This window comes from Podarcis tiliguerta, assembly GCF_965153285.1.
Source record: "Podarcis tiliguerta genome assembly, chromosome: 10".
Lineage (NCBI taxonomy): Eukaryota > Metazoa > Chordata > Lepidosauria > Squamata > Lacertidae > Podarcis > Podarcis tiliguerta.
This window is the reverse complement of record NC_139543.1, coordinates 38,664,542-38,681,011: the sequence shown is the minus strand read 5'-3', so window position 1 is coordinate 38,681,011 and position 16,470 is coordinate 38,664,542. Positions and strand designations below refer to the sequence as shown.

The window sequence follows — 16,470 nt, the reverse complement described above, 5'->3', positions numbered from 1 at the left end:
TTCTCTCTAATTGTTTGTTTTGAGCTCCTGCAACCAGTTCGCGCGATCAGAGACAGCGTCTAGGAGAGCCGTCTCCCACAAGTGCTGTGCGCCTAGTGCCTTCACCCCCTTCTTTCGAACTCGGGGGTGATTTATGGCAACAGCAGGCGAGGCAGTGTTTCCATATTCACTGGGGTAACAAGGGAGGCTGCATACTCCCATATCAGCTTCTTAATTACCCCGTGTGAGACGGAGAGATGGTATTGTCGGCCATCTTCCAATGCGCCCCTGGCAGCCCCTCGGGTAGCCTCTATTTAAACAGCCCCTCACTTTTTTAAAAAAAGTTTCCAAATTCGATAGTCTCATTTTAGTAAAAATAGAATAAAAATTCCTAGCTTTTCTGAAAAGTTTACAAATAGAATATTTTGCAAGCTACCAATGAGAGATTTCTTTCTCATAGTCACTGGAGGGAAAGCAAACAGCATTTCAAAAAACAAGCACAAGGTCTGCATTGAAGTTTAATATTTTTTAAAGATGAATTTTAGTGCTGCTGATATAGCTCAAGGCGTTTAAGAACCTTTGGTAACTGCAGTTAAGGTGCTTGTGCAATTTCCTTATATGTGAAACCTGCGTTTTAACACTTAGGCCCCCTGTTCAATAAACTTGGTGTGCCAGATAATGAAAGGTGGTTTGTTTACCCTGGAGAAAGGGGAAGTATTGCTGAAGTGGGGCGGATTCCAAACACTGGCTGACTTTCTCCTCTCTCCATCTCTGCCTTGACCTTTCCTAACAAAAACAAAATGAGCTTGGCTACACTGAGAGAGTTTTGTAGTGTTTTTCCTGCAGCAGACATGCTGACTCAAACAGGACTAGACTTGTGCTGTCCCAACCAGCCACATAATAGCTCCTTTGAGAACCAGGGTAGAAGTAGTGCAAAAGGTCATTGACTCTTAATTGCCATATGCAGTAAGAGGATGTAGTCAAACAGTGAAGCGAATTTATGAAAATGAATAAATAAGTATATGTTTATATAGCTATATAAGGTGCACATATATACATAGGAAGTTCGGGCACACGGTGTCCAAATGGGCAGAGGGAGTGAAGCTGTTAGATTTTTCTCTCTCTCTCCTGGCTGGAATATAGTTGCATCTGCATCGCTTTTGAGGCTGTGCAACATTTCAGTAACACTCTTATAAGTGTTTTTATGTATAGGAAAAGGAAGTCTGCTTTGGGGCAAGTGTGATCTTCCCGCATGGCCTTCATACTTCCATACCCATTTTCATTCATTTGCTTAAAAACATAGCAGGGTGGTGCAGAAGAACCCATGCAGGTTCAAAGGCCACACCTGCAATATAAAGCACTAGGGTTCCTTGTTAGTAGTCATGGCTTCCCACAAATAATTCTGGGAACCGTAGTTAGTTAAGGCTGCTGAGAGTTGTTAGGACACCCCCTGCCAGACCCATCACATAAGTACAATTTCCAGAGCTCCCTGGGGAAGAGGGATTGACCGGTAAGATACTCTTGAAATTGGAGCTCTGTGAGGGAACTAGGGATTGCCTAGCAAATCTCTGCACCCTTAACAAACTACAGTTCCCAGGATTCGGAGGGGGGGGGAAGGAAACCATGATTAGGCTTGCCATATGTCAGGAAAATTCCTGACGTCCTGGTTTCAGGTGTAAAAATGGCGTCAGGGGAATTTTGCCAAAATGGCAAAAGGTCAGGGAAAACTCAGATGTATGGCAATGCGATGGGAAAAGCAGCAGAAACATTTGTGTTTGTTCCCCCTAAAAGCTCAGCGTTTTTAAATATGGTAACTCTAACCATGATTGATGGTTAAAATGATACCATAGTGCTTTAAATGTATCGTGCAGATGTAGCCACAGATGTTCCATAGTCTATTTATCTGCCACAGACATTAGATTAGTAGCAGAAAATTGGTGGAAGTTCTGCATAAAGGGCAACCCCAGTGGACTGAATGGGGAACGTAATCTAGAAGGAAATAGTGATGTGTGATTTGCAGCTTGAGGGCTTGAGGTGTCTGGACCAGCCAGGCCTAATAAAGATAACAGGAGCTGCTTAGTCATCTGCTCGTGACTATCAACAAAGCAGTATCTCTTGGTTTGAGAAAACCTGATGAAGGTTTAATGCCCTGGCCCCAAGGATTTGAACCTAGGCAGCACGTAGCTTATTGCCCAGCTTGTGCAAGACCACAAAACAGCTTCCTTGTTGCACAGCTTGTCTGTGGGGAAATGTTGCTGGTGGTACAATAGGGGATACTTGCATGAGGACCCTGGTTTCTCTGTTACACCATAGCAGCTCCCAGGGTCTGCAGATCTGTGTCCTTGGTGCCTGTATATATTACAGCAACATAGGAGATTAAGGGGCCTGGACAAGGAAAAGTTGCCATAGCTGACGTGTATGTTTTGTGTACAGAAATGCAGTGATCTATTCCTTCTTTTTGCTCCTTTTCGCATGCATTGGAGCTCCAGCAGCCTTAAACATTGACATGAAGTGAAAAGTCAAAATTCTGATCTACTTTTTAGGACCAGGGATTTTTTTTTTTTGTAAGGATGCAGAAGGATGGAGACTAAATACTGCAGATTCTGGGGTGTGGGAGGATCATCTGCAAGGCTTCATAATAAGGCTGGCTATGTACCCCACCCCCCACATTGCCCCGGGTGTCTAGCGCCACCTTTCAGATAAACTGAAGTAAAGTTCTTTGGGCAGGAGAACCAAGCAACACACATTGCAAGTGCTTTTAAGATTCTAAAGCACTGGACTGTCACTTAATGTAATCAAAACATGCTGAAAACTAGGAGGAACTTAAGTCACACAGAGATACCATCAGACCATCTCTGTGGAGTTTGCACAACACAAAGTGGACTGTGATGTGTTCCTCAAAAATGAGTGAGTCATCCAAGTATCATAAAGATCTCTTACGATGGCTCTTTATATTTCTAAATCCCCTTCATTTTCAGAAGGTGCCTCACAAAAAGGGAAAACGTCGTATTTAGGCCCCTATTCAGTAAGGCACAGATGAATTTGAAGAAAATCTGTAGGACATGTTGTCAAGTTAACAGGGATAATAAAAGATATAACATACATAAATATCCTTACTATTCTATAGCCATCAATTTACATTACGTTGTTTTCTTGCTTTTGTTTAACAGAGACAGCCTTACCATTAGACAGTGAGATGGTTAGTTGCCTCAGGTGGCAATACCAAGAGGGTGGGCAGTGGCATCAAGATGGTGGAAGAGCTGTGTGTGCTATGTGGCTTGCTTAAATCCCATCAGTTAGCCTCTTGTCCTTAGGAGCAGTGGAGGACACGATCTTATTGCCAGTGCTGAAGTGAAGTAAGAATCCTGTGGCACCTCTTCTGCAGATGGAAGACGGATGCCATTATCTAGCCTTTGCCTCAGGTAGCAAAACATATTTGGCTGTCCTTGTTTGTTAATACTCTGTGAAAATATAGCAAGAAGTACTTCCAGTTTTCAGCTGTCCAAAGTAGTCATTGAAAGGCTGCCATCCTCCCTTCTTCCTCATGTCTGACTAGTCCTGGATAATCCTGTTTAGTCATAATACAATTTTCAGTCACAGTAATTTATGTGGCCTTATTGTCTTAGGTTAGTGTTTTCCTGTTGTACAATGAAGGCCCACCACTGGGTTGCAAGATTTACGGTATGTGGGTGGCTTCCTAGGCTCTACTGGCTGCAGTTTTCCTCTTGTCGTACTAGTAAGTAAAGGGACCCCTGACCATTAGGTCCAGTTGTGACCAACTCTGGGGTTGCGCGCTCATCTCGCTCTATAGGCCAAGGGAGCCGGCGTTTGCCCGTAGACAGCATCCAGGTCATGTGGCCGGCATGACTAAGCCGCTTCTGGCGAACCAGAGCAACACACGGAAATGCCATTTACCTTCCCGCAGGAAAGGTACCTATTTATCTACTTGCACTTTGACATATCTGACTGGAAAGTGCAGTCTCTGACACAGATGACCTGCCTTCTAACTCTGGGAGTGGATGTCTCAAGTGTCAAAGGAGTGTCTCCTGTTGAAGAAGAGGCATGCCTTGAGGCATTCTCTTGTTTTTGCCTCACAGCTGAAAGCTAGCATTAGAAATCAATTCATCTGACATCTCAAAGATAGTGTGGCAGGTTTAGCCATATGCTGTAATTGGTGTGCTCCTGTAGCCTTCTGGACTTTATTTGGAGTTACGGTCAAACTAGGGAACGTTAGTTCACTATGGGTGCTGGGAGTTGTAGCTCTGTGAGGGGTAAATGACTGTTCCCAGGATACTTCAGGGGAAGCAATGTGCATTAAATGGATGGTGTGGATGTGACTGAGATGTTTGCTTAATATGTAGCAGGCAACTATGTATCTTGTTTCCCTCTGGGCCGATCCTACCATTAGGCAGAAGGAGGCAATCGCCTCAGGCTTGGAGACAGTAGCTTCCAGCTGTTCCTCTCAAATACTCCAGCCATTTTGCTCTGTTACCACATGGACTGTCCTGGGCTCTCTGATCTGGTCTGCAGCCTCAAGTGCAGCAGAGGATGTTATCCCATCAGCAGTGTCGAAATAAGTTTCAGCTGCCAGACCAGTTGGCTTTTGTGCATGGAATGGGGAGGGGAAATAATCTTGTTCTTCTCAGGAAGCAATATGTTTTGGGCTGGTCCTGTTTTGCCTTAAAAAAAAAAAAATTAAGGCTGGGAGTGGGCAAGCCCAATTTGTACAGGAAGGCAGTGTGCAGCGAGGGGAGTTATATCTTTTCACTACCCTACTGCAGTTATATAATAATTTTTTCCTAAAGCTCCCAGCTATTGGGTAGAGGGAAGATCTCCATTCTGATCCCTGTGGGGGAGGTAATTACCCGCCTCCCCACACACTTCTATCCCAGTAAGAATTGGGCTCCATGCACTGCCATTATTTCAGATGAATTGCTCCCTGCTAGATGTACCATCTAGTTTGGTCCTTAGTCATCTAGCGTCAACCAAGTAGCTTTACCCGCAATTTCTGTCTGCCTTAACCCACCTCATCTAGATAAAACACGGGGGGCACTGCTCTCTTGACAGTCCACCACAGTGCTTGTGGCCAAAACCACTTCCTGGAGGGAGTCTACTGCCCCACTGCTATCCCAGCCCTTTCACATAGGCTTCCGCCCATTGCACTGCATGTAAGGCATTGTGTTGGTCTTGCAGTACTTTGAGGACTTCAACCGTAATCTTGGTTATATATACCAGAGGTACTGGTTAGATATTGAATGGTTTCATGTGGCATCCCTTCTTCCAGCCATTTTTACCCTACTCCAAAATGAGTATGTAGGCTTTGGCATCCAGCCTCAGTCCTGCTATATTGAAAGTAGGGAAGAATTGCCTATCAAGATGCTCTCTCTCTCTGTTTCCTGGACATGCCAAACATGATAAGAGCTCGGGACTTTTCCTGCCACTGATGTAGGCAGAAAGGTTATGCTTACATTTCTTGCATATGGAATAGTTTGTTGATACTTCCAGGGATGCAATTTGTAGCTTGAATCTGTTTCCCCCCCTGGCTGGGACTGCTTCCTTTGAAAAACTTCTTGCTATATGGGAACTGTAATTTTGTTTATTATTTTTTAAATATACACTTTTAAACACCCCCTTTTTTAATAATAATAAAAATCAGTTTCCAATAACACTTTGAAAAGCTGTTCCTTGATTAGCATTTATTATTTGGTTTTGCTCTGCATATTCTGGTCTATTGTCTGTGATGACATTGATATAACTATACAAGTATCAACTCCATTGTTTGGGGAAACAAAACACCCTGACCTGAAAGGGTGATCTGAATTTTGTGAGCAATATCATGGCAAAGGTAGAGCATCTTTTGAACGTTATAACCTCCAATACCTTTTTAAAACGTTCTGTCTCCCTCCTTTTGGTTTTCTAGGTTGCCAAAATAAGATTGAGCTTTTGAAATATGCAATGCTCAGCTGTACTTTGTATAAGCTCCACACTGACTGGCACAAGTATTAAATATCAATTCTTACCTGACAGTGCCCGGGCACCATCCCCATGAAACAGAATCCGAAGGTTTTCAATCATTTTCTATGCAAGTGATGAGCCTGAACTCTCCCTGAACTTGACATGCATTGAAGCAACAAGCAGTTCAGAAAAGGAAGGGGGGGGCAGAGAGATGGAGATGAAGGAATTAAGAAAGAAGCAAAACTATCGCAACACATCCCACTCTGTGCTCTCCCTTTCATCACTAAGGCTGCGTGTCAGTAGGATCAAAGTTACAGAAGGACTTTGATATTTTAATGGTAAGAAAACAGGAAACTCAAATATGTGTTGTTATTGCTCTTCCCAAGACACAGCAGGTAGAAGCTATCTGTCACTTCTTCTGTTAATACTCCAAGCTGCACATTTCATACCTATTTCAGAATTGTACGAGGTGCTAACAGTAGAGAAGTGTAGCAAAACTTATTCCTTGCTGGGCAACAGGAAAAGTCTAATAGGTGTCTGCTTTTTTTGTTTGTTTGTTCTTGACAACATTGACTAGAAAACATTCTGATAGACCACTGGGAGGTGAGATTAATCTGCCCTATTTCCGTCACATAGCATGCCTCATGGATTAACAACCTAGCCAGTCTCTTGGAATGTGATCTTGTAAAATCTACTAGCACCGGTAGTGTCTAAAGACTCCAGGAACCCTGATAACTCCAGTCAATACGATCAAAATGTTGGTAGATAATACTACAAGTCAGTGCTTTTTTCTGGAAGGACGCAGGGGTACATATACCCCTAAACATTTTGTGAATCTAAGTTTGGCCTCATTGAAGGGCAGTATTTCAACATGAGTAGGAAAATGAGAGTACCCGTAAACATTTATTTTTTTTAATGCACTGCTACTAGTAGTTCTGCTGGAGAAAAGGAGCAATGGGAGAAGGATCTTTACCTTCAGAAGAAGCAAGGCTGTGCTTCCCTCCTACCCCCAAACAGTTCCTCAGGGTAGAACACATTGTGGTGGCAAACAGGAAAGGGGGACATTTAGAATAAAGGAAATGCTCACAATATTTCTTGAAAGCAAAATGGTATGGAATGAAGTGTGTATGGAATGAAGCTATTGTATATTCAGATTGTATTTGGAAAGTATTTAGACATTCAGTGTATGTCTGCAGAATATTCAATACCAGAGTTTGCAAAGGGAAAGAGGAGAATTGGGCCTGTGTGTGTGTATGTGATTAATTTAATATTTAACTGGAAGCAACTCAGCAACTAGTATAGATAAACAGAAACCCAGCCCAGATAGGAAGCCACAGATTTCAGTCCTCCCCTCCAGTTTTTGTAGAGCCAGGCCCTGGCCCACTTAGCATTCCAGAATCCAACAAGCTTGAGCTGCATATTCATAATTTAATCAGGTAAATGGTAAATATAGCTGCTTGAATGACTGAAATCCTCTTGGTAGTTAAAAATTAACCACATAATTTTTACCTTATTAAATAAAAGATTTAGAGGGATGATTAATTCATGTTGCATTAAGGTTCATATTTGCTGGTGCCTTTGTTGCTTGCAGCAAGTCCTTTGTTCTGGAGACTATGACTTTGGTGGAGAATTCTGAAACGGCCACACTTAACCCCCCTCAAAATGCGCAGCGTTTCTTTGAAATCATGTGAAATGCCAGATCTCTCCTTTTACACTACTGTCAGCGGAGGAAATGATTGCAGCAGCAGCAGTGAGTGCATGCAATACGGCATCATTAATTTAGATTATCCAGATGGCCCGAGGAATACAAGAATTATGTGGAAAAACAAGACTGGATAAATGAGAGTGCTATTTACAGTGATTTTCTGTGTTCCGTTCCAGATTTGTGCATGTGATCAGGATGCGCCATGAGTTTGGGGGAGGATTAGATCAGTGACCTGATTGGATAACGTTGACTTTGGGGACACACACACACACAGTAGCTGCTTTTATTGTCTGGTATTCCTTTGATGGCCATAAAAATTGCAGCAGGAGTAGACATTCAGCAAGTGAAAGCTTTCTGTTTTGCCAGGTTCACCCTGTACTGTAATGGGAGAAGGTAAAGACCTTTTGTTCCCTTCCATCCACAATTGCCAGTCTGGGTAGGCCAGTCATGCCTGAGGCTCTCTGGTCACTGCCCCCACACCCCCTCAGGTGCTTTCAGGAGATGCAATGCAAATACTTATAAGGGCGATAACATCCAGCATTCCTGTCCCTTCCTGATAACCAAAGTAGCTTGTTTATCTCCCTAAGACCCTGCTCATATAAACACACGTGGCATGAAAGAAGGGCCTAGGCATGTGAGGGGTTGGAATAACCCTCTGAGTTTTAGAAGAAGCTTATTAAGCATAAAACTGACAGGCTGACATAGGTAAAAGCAGAATGGTACTATAGTAGTACCTCAGGTTACATACACTTCAGGTTACAGACTCCGCTAACCCAGAAATAGTACCTCGGGTTAAGAACTTTGCTTCAGGATGAGAACAGAAATTGTGTGGTGGCAGCAGCGGGAGGCCCCATTATCTAAAGTAGTACCTCAAGTTAAGAACAGTTTCAGGTTAAGAACGGACCTCCGGAACACTGTATAAAAAGAAAGAGAATATTTTTGCTAAGGTGTATCTATCCTATTGTAGTTCCTTACAAACAAGCTTCTGGTCTCCTCACGTGTAATGTAGCAGCATAGGTAGTCCAGTTGAGGCACTCTGAGGAACAAAATGGCAACAGCCAACTTTTAAGGACGTAGGTGGGCCTTGGCTGACAGATAGTTATGGTCAGTCACAAGTCAATCATGTACATTGGGGAAACAGTTTGACACCTCTTGGATGGGGAGAGATAGGCTATTGTGGTATTAACTCCTATCAGAATTTTCTGCGAGATTGTGCATCTTGATGGGCTTTCTACATCAGTGTTATAAAAATCAAAATTCTGTTCTTCGAGAGCAATATTAGGCTGGATAGAGGTTAGTGCTTAGGCCTCAGGTTAATCTGACAGTGTGTGTGGTGGCTGACAGGCTGCATATCCACCACCGTTTCACAAATGAAAGTCAGAGCACTCCTTTGCATTAATCCTTTGTTGCCGTTTCATTTGTTCTTGCTTACACTCATCAATTTCCCCCTTTCTTTTGCTCTAGAACTTGTTTTTGACAGGAAAAGAGGGGGTGAAATAGCAACTCTTAACGATTTCTTTCCTGGAATGCCTCAGAACAATGCAAAATATGTGCAATTCTGAGGAAAATAAAATGGTGGACCAAAAGGAGTGGCTGCTGGAATCAGCTCTGCTGATGCCACAACCACCGCAGAATGGGAAAGGCCCTGAATGGTATGAATGGGAGTAACGAAAATTATGCTCATTCACAGGGCTAGCTCCAGGTTTGTGTGGGTCCTTGGAAAGTCTCTCTCCACTGTCCCCATATCCTGTCTAGTGCATTGGGCAACTGCTCCAATTCCTCTTGTCTTCCCACTCCTCCATCTTATAAGCATCCGCTATCAGCAGTAGGGTGGGAGATTAAGGAGAATATAACAGTGTGGAATGAAGAAATGCCTTTGTTCCTTGGAGCGGGGGGCGGGCAGAGATGGAGGACTAGTGTCAAGCACTTGTCCTGCTGCCACTGGACTTTCCCTTTCAATACCAATTCACTCCCTGTACGAATCCACATCCTTAGCATTTCTGTATATGGGCACTAGAATCTAGAGTCACTGCCACCATCACCACCCTTTCAGATACAGGACTTTCAGGAAACTGGAGAGGGAACTGAAACTTGAAGAATCCTACTTTGCTCAGATGGACATCAACAGCAGCAAAAATTAAAATGGCAAAACAGAAGCAATACTTTACTAGGCACAGGGCAGGGGCTAAGTAAAGAGGTCATATCCTAAGTAAATCCGGATAGTTGGCTTGGGTAGGTTTCAAGCCTAGTAGGAGGCAATCGCCTCTAGGGCATATGCGAATACACTATCGGGTTCTTTACAACTCAAAACAAAAACATGAATTTTTCAGGCCCACTCTGGGTGCCAGTAATTGTCAGCCGTACAACTTCAGTCCAAAAAAGCAAAATGGTTAAATATTTGATTAACTGAAAACAAGAGTGCTGCTCTAGTTTAATCTCCTGCTCTGAAATGTATTAAAATGAATGACATGGACAAATTAATGAGAGAGAGAGACAGCGAGGGAGGGAGGCTTTCTCCTACATCGGTTTGCATCTGTGACGATAATGAAAGCAACTAGGCCGTTGTAGTCTAGAAACAGTAGCAAACAAAAAGGCGGCAGGGGGGACGGACGGTTTCTAAAAACAACCCCCTTATTTGTGGCAATGTTATTTCTGCACTGTTATTTTGTTTGTTCCTACCTGGACGAAATGTAGCAGCTGGTTTTACCAAAGAATATATATATATATATATATATATTTCCATTAACTTGTCTCTAAGCATCTTCTCCCCTCTTCTCCCAACACTGGTGGCAGAGCCCAACAGCTGCTTTAGTAAATACTGTCACTCAAGATTTAAATAGTTTCGCATAATCTGCAACGAAGGACAGAGATGAATCCAAGCTTTTCGCTGGTCAAGTGGCAGGTGGGGAGTTTTAAACCGGGGTGGGGGGGTTGGTAGGAAAATACAGTCTCTTACTCCCACAGGGATTTTCTTTTCTTTTCTACTGATTTATTATAAAGTCCTTTAAAAGGGAAGTAACAATCTGAAGGTTGGAAAAACAGAGACAGAAACTAAAAACAGCCAGCTGAAGAAGTTGCACCAATTCAGACTGAAAGGCTGTTGTATATGCCCTGTTATAAATGCCTGCATGGGGAGCAGAGGAAAACATTTATTGAGTCCTCCAGGCTAGATGAATGCAATAAAGGAACAATGCAGTCGATTATGTGAGTGTCCAGTGGAGTCCTTTCCTTTTCCTAGCACCTGGCTCCAAGTTGGTTGGAAATCTTCACAGTTTAGTAAGCTCTCCTCATGAACACGGGATGCAGTCCTATTCTGTGCTATCCTCTTTTCCCAGCAACACCAGGAGAGATGAGCGGCTTCAACTGGCGGCTCCTTGTGCCTTTCAACAAGCGCCTCAACAGGTCTTAAGTATAAGAGCTTAAGCTGAGCTGAGCCCCGGTTGTGGAATGTGTGATGAGGAACAGCATATTTATGTCCTGGTGTACAGAGCTCTTCCTGGACAAAGGTCGATTTCCCAGCTCCTGGTTGCATTTTCTCCGCAGGCATATATGAATATCAATTAAAATGGATAGGTGAATTGATCGTTCCAAGCCAGGGAGGAATAACACGCTGAACATAGCTTGCCACTGCTAGTGCATCAGGGATGGAACACCCCAGGCTGAGGAGCAAAATGTGGCCTCCATGGCCCTTGGGATTCTCTCAAGGCCACACCCCTCAGCAGCCTCACTTTGTACTATCCTTGAGTGTTTTTGCCTGACTGTACCTTTCAACTCTGGGACGCGGATGGCGCTGTGGGTAAAACCTCAGCGCCTAGGACTTGCTGATTGCATGGTCGGCGGTTCGAATCCCCACGGCGGGGTGCGCTCCCGTTGTTCGGTCCCAGCGCCTGCCAACCTAGCAGTTCGAAAGCACCCCCGGGTGCAAGTAGATAAATAGGGACCGCTTACTGGCGGGAAGGTAAACGGCATTCCGTGTGCTGTGCTGGCTCGCCAGATGCAGCTTGTCACGCTGGCCACGTGACCCGGAAGTGTCTCCGGACAGCGCTGGCCCCCGGCCTCTAGAGTGAGATGAGCGCACAACCCTAGAGTCTGGCAAGACTGGCCCGTACGGGCAGGGGTACCTTTACCTTTACCTTACCTTTCAACTCTAATAATGGGTCTTGGTTGCCTAGATGGAGGGGTGTATGTGTCTGTGTAGAAAATAGCCTACTGGGCAAAGGTTCATTTATTTGTTCACTTTTGCCTCTGGCCTGACCAACCGCTGGCAGGAGACTCCTGAATGGTGGTTTTCTTAGTCTGAAAATGGCTCTCTGCTCCTGTTGTGTCACCTTGGCCAGCAACAAGTTTGAGGAAGGGCCAGTTTAAGGACTGGGTATCATGTGGTGAGTCCCAGTCCTCCCAAGAAGCATGCCAGTCCCTCCCATTAGCCCTGCCCCCAGTTCTTCCACATACACCCCTTGACACTGGCTTGGCAACTAAGGAATCAGCTGACATTCCTCAGGAGGCCAGATTTGGCCCTGGGGGGGCCCTCCCGTTGCTAGTTTGTTGTCTTGAACAACAGAAGAAGAAACTAGTGCTTCATTAGGTAGCATGGGATGTGGAACTATATTTCAGATGTTTTTGAAAGGTCCTGAAACCTGAATTTCTGCTCCCTCTGCCCTGGTGCAAAGCTTTCTTGAGCATTTGCAGAATGCTTTTTTCCAGCCAACGCCCATAGCTTTGGTGTGAGGAAGAAACTGCTGCACCATGGTCCTGTTTCTATCCATTTGGTATTGCTAATAGCTTTGTTGTGTGTGTGTGTATATGGAAAGGAAGGAAAGCAAAACTCTTATTTGGCTTGCTTAACTAGCTAGCCTTTCTGTTTGCACTCACTGTTCCATCATTCTCCAGGTGAAGGTGTGTTTACATGTCAAAATGAAGGAAACTTGATTCCAGTAGAGCTGCCCTTCATTCCTGTTCTTTCAACAGTTCTGGCTGGTTCTAGCCAGAATTAAACTGGATAATGCCTGTCCTGCCAGGCAGTAAAGACTTTTTAAAAACACAAAACCAATTGTTATTCAAGGGAAGAAGTATAGCATGCCTTTTAAACTTGCAAGAGCAGATAGCAGTACTCCCTTAGAGCTCTATTTTTTTTTTTTAAGTACTTGAGGGTTCACAAAATATTTTCTCTTGAAAATCTACAATGAATAAAGCTGCAAGCTTGTTTTGGTTTAACTACTGGGAGAGAATTTAGATCACGGAGGGATAAGAATTGAGGGTGCACATTTTATTTCTTGAAACTGCTTTGATTCAGGCATGTTACCTTATATGAGAATGAAAACATAGCCAAGGTAGTCTTTCCTTTAAAAACTGGCCGGTAGCTTATTTTATTACATTGTGAAGTATCTTCCACCTCCTTCAGTATCTTAACAGGATAACCCTATCCTCAATTTATGATAGGGTTGCTATTAAATCCCTTATGCCACAAAACCAAAATATTATGCTGGCACACAGGATTTATGCCACTGAAGCATTAGCAGTGCAACAATGTTATGCAGTAGTACACCACTGAACACAGAGGCCTAGAGTTGGGGGAGCAACAGAGTTTAGCTGAAATCATTCAGAGGGTGGTCCTGCCCCTGAAGACAGTGTGTTAAGACAGCAGGAGAAGTGGTGCAAATTGAAACAATGCCAATGGAGTCAATGAAGAGCACAAAATGGTGGCCTTCCCCTCCACCATGTCCTGCTACATCAGGAGATTAGGATTCCAGCTAACTTAGTAGCCAGTCACTGCACATCATGCAGTATATAAGTACCTGTTTGATAACTGGTATTTTGCAGAATTTTGTATAATTTTTCAACAACAACAACAACAACAACAACAACAACAACAATTTATTGAAAGTACCTGTTTTCAAAATTGGTCAAGCACAGTGGGAGGGGGCATTGAGTTTGTTTTATTTACAGTATTTACAGTCCACTCTTCCTTGATTTTTTTCTCCAATCCTAGAGTAGGGAGCAAAGTAATAAAAATAAACAAGGAATACACACACACACACACACGCAATAATCATTTCAGCAGGTCCGATAAACAGCAAACCTAACAATTCTGCCATAAGGCAAGCATGCAAAATGACAATGACAAGCACTAAAATTTCCAGTGTGACCAAATACCTAGGTAGAACCAAGCACAATACATTCAAACCAGATTAAACAACCAACAACCTTTAGCTCGTTTTACACTTAGCACAGCCTACTCATGCTCCTTCTGTCTTTCACACAAAGAGGGCTCCACTTTGTGCCAATGGACTTTCACTCTGGCCTTTGAGTAACTTAATATCTTTTGCCCCACACTCCCCAACCCATCTAGGCGCTCACCCTGAGTGGTATGAACAGATTGGTATTTTTCTGTTTTATAAGTTCAAGAAAATTAAAATGCCTAGTGCCATTTTGAGGTTTTCCTGCTTATGTGTGTCTTTGATGTTTCCCAGCTTTATCTACAAGACAGCTGAGAACCTTCATTGTGATAAGACTTCAGAATTTTTTTGAGGCAAATTAAGAATCTAATATCTGTTAAGAGGAGGCATGCCCCATAAAGAGAGGCAGTTAATAGCACTGTATAAGGCACTACCAAAGACTCATCTGGAGCACCCATATTTGCACTTGATTCGCATGACTGAAGTAAAGCCTGGCCCTTGCCTCGAAGGCACATGTAATGCCCATAACAGCTTGCTGCTCAAATCTGATTGCTCAATTGTGTGGCTTGATTGATTTTGCTGCCCACAATGTGGATGGAAAATGTTACTCACCGCATTAGGCGATAAAAATGGATCTGGCCCTGTGAAAGAGCAATCAGAGAATTATTATTATTTTCCTTGTGGCAGCTCTAATATGCGTTGAACCATATTTCTCCGCAAGCTCCAATTTTTGTTCATGTGACTCACCCTTAGTCACCTGTGTCCTAGAATGGCGCGACCAAACTGCAATATGTGGAGAGAAAGATCCCCTAGAGTGATAAGAGAAATGGTGACCCTGTTCGACAAGACGGAGTAAAAGGAGCTTGACCTACATAGGCTAGCAAACAGAAGCCTGAAAGAAGGCATAATTGGATTCCAGAAATGAATGGGGGAATCAGAGGGTGGAAGTAGCACATCTATTTCAGTTAAAGGAAATCAGAGGAAGAAGAAGAAGTGTGTGTGTGTGTGTTTGTGTGTGTGCATGGTGTTTCTTAATACATTCAATTAGGAGGCCAAAGGACCCCTAGCAATGAAATTCTTGAACTGCCTGTTTTCGAAATTCATTACAAATAGCCGAGTTAACAATTTGGATTTTTTCCACTCTGCTGTTTATATTATTGGGAAGAAAGAAAAATATTCAGTTTGCTGGGTCTGATAATGTAAACTCAAATTACTGTTTAGCTATAGCTGTTCATAACATCAGTGTAAACTAACCAGGGCGGAATGAGGATCAGGAAATCTGTGGGGAGATACCACATGTCCTCTTAAAGCAGCAACAGTTGCAGGAAAAACAGGATGTTTGGGTAGCTTTAGGTATGCCCTGGGTTGAAATAGTGTGGTAGCTAGTGAGCTATTTTATGAGGAAATGCTTCAGAAGCAAATAAGAGTATAAATGAAAGGTGAAGATCTGCCCTTCAATATATAAAAAATCCAGTAAAACCCAGATTTCTATGTGGTAAAAGGTAAAGGTAAAGGGACCCCTGACCATTAGGTCCAGTCATGGACGACTCTGGGGTTGTGGTGCTCATCTCGCTTTACTGGCCAAGAGAGCCTGTGTACAGCTTCCGGTCATGTGGCCAGCATGACTAAGCCGCTTCTGGCAAACCAGAGCAACGCACAGAAACGCTGTTTACCTTCCTGCCAGAGCAGTACTTATTTATCTACTTTCACTTTGACATGCTTTCAAACTGCTAGGTTGGCAGGAGCAGGGACCGAGCAATGGGAGCTCACCCCGTCGCGGGGATTTGAACTGCTGACCTTCTGATCAGCAAGCCCTAGGCTCTGTGGTTTAACCCACAGCACCGCTTAAAAGAGCAAAGGGTGACATTTTATATGCAAGCAGTGGGTATTATTTCAAAAACTTCTATAAAAATCAGCCCATATCATTAAACATTCACAAAATAATTCCTTATGATTATGAGAGTATTGCTGATGATTGATAATTACGGGGTTGGATCAAAATAGATCCTCCCCTTTTCTTTATTCCTGTGCCCAGCTAAATCTGTTCTGAAGGGTTTGAGTGACAGTAGGTCAAGCAGGAGACTGAAGAGGAAACACTCCCTGCCTTTCTGGGAGAAAATCACTCCCTGCCTTTCTGGGAGTGGGATTGCTAGATTGCTAGATTGCCAGCCCTTCTGTGAGCATCAAAGGCAGTGTATTAAACAACCATCTAGATTTCATAGACAGGATAATTTCCATCAGGTTTGGACATAGTTTCTTACACGTTCTCACATATCTCTGCACGGAAATTGCTACATGTTTGTTATTATCAATATTATTATTGTTGGTATTATTTCAATATACTAGCCACTTGACACACAAAGGGGTCCCCTATAGAGCCCCTATAGCTAATGATTTACATCAAACTTGCCATATCTTACACTCTCCAACCTAGCCTGTGTTTCTTTCATGTCTTGAGCTCACACCTTGACCCTGCCCATCCTTTAATCTCGTTCCCTCATACACTCTAGAATCATAGAATCATAGAGTTGGAAGAGACCACAAGGGCCATCGAGTCCAACCCCCTGCCAAGCAGGAAACACCATCAGAGCACTCCTGACATATGGTTGTCAAGCCTCTGCTTAAAGACCTCCAAAGAAGGAGACTCCACCACAC

General features: G+C 43.4%; 2 long non-coding RNA genes across 3 annotated transcripts in view; both read left to right on the top strand.

Moving 5' to 3' along the window:
• Nucleotides 1-16,470, top strand: part of LOC310658757 — a 110,500-nt gene that overhangs the window by 15,446 nt on the left and 78,584 nt on the right. The window lies entirely within an intron of this gene.
• On the top strand, nucleotides 5,789-7,895 carry LOC310658769. The gene is made up of 2 exons (XR_014502489.1): nucleotides 5,789-6,272; nucleotides 7,816-7,895. It is a non-coding gene; the product is annotated as an uncharacterized lncRNA (long non-coding RNA).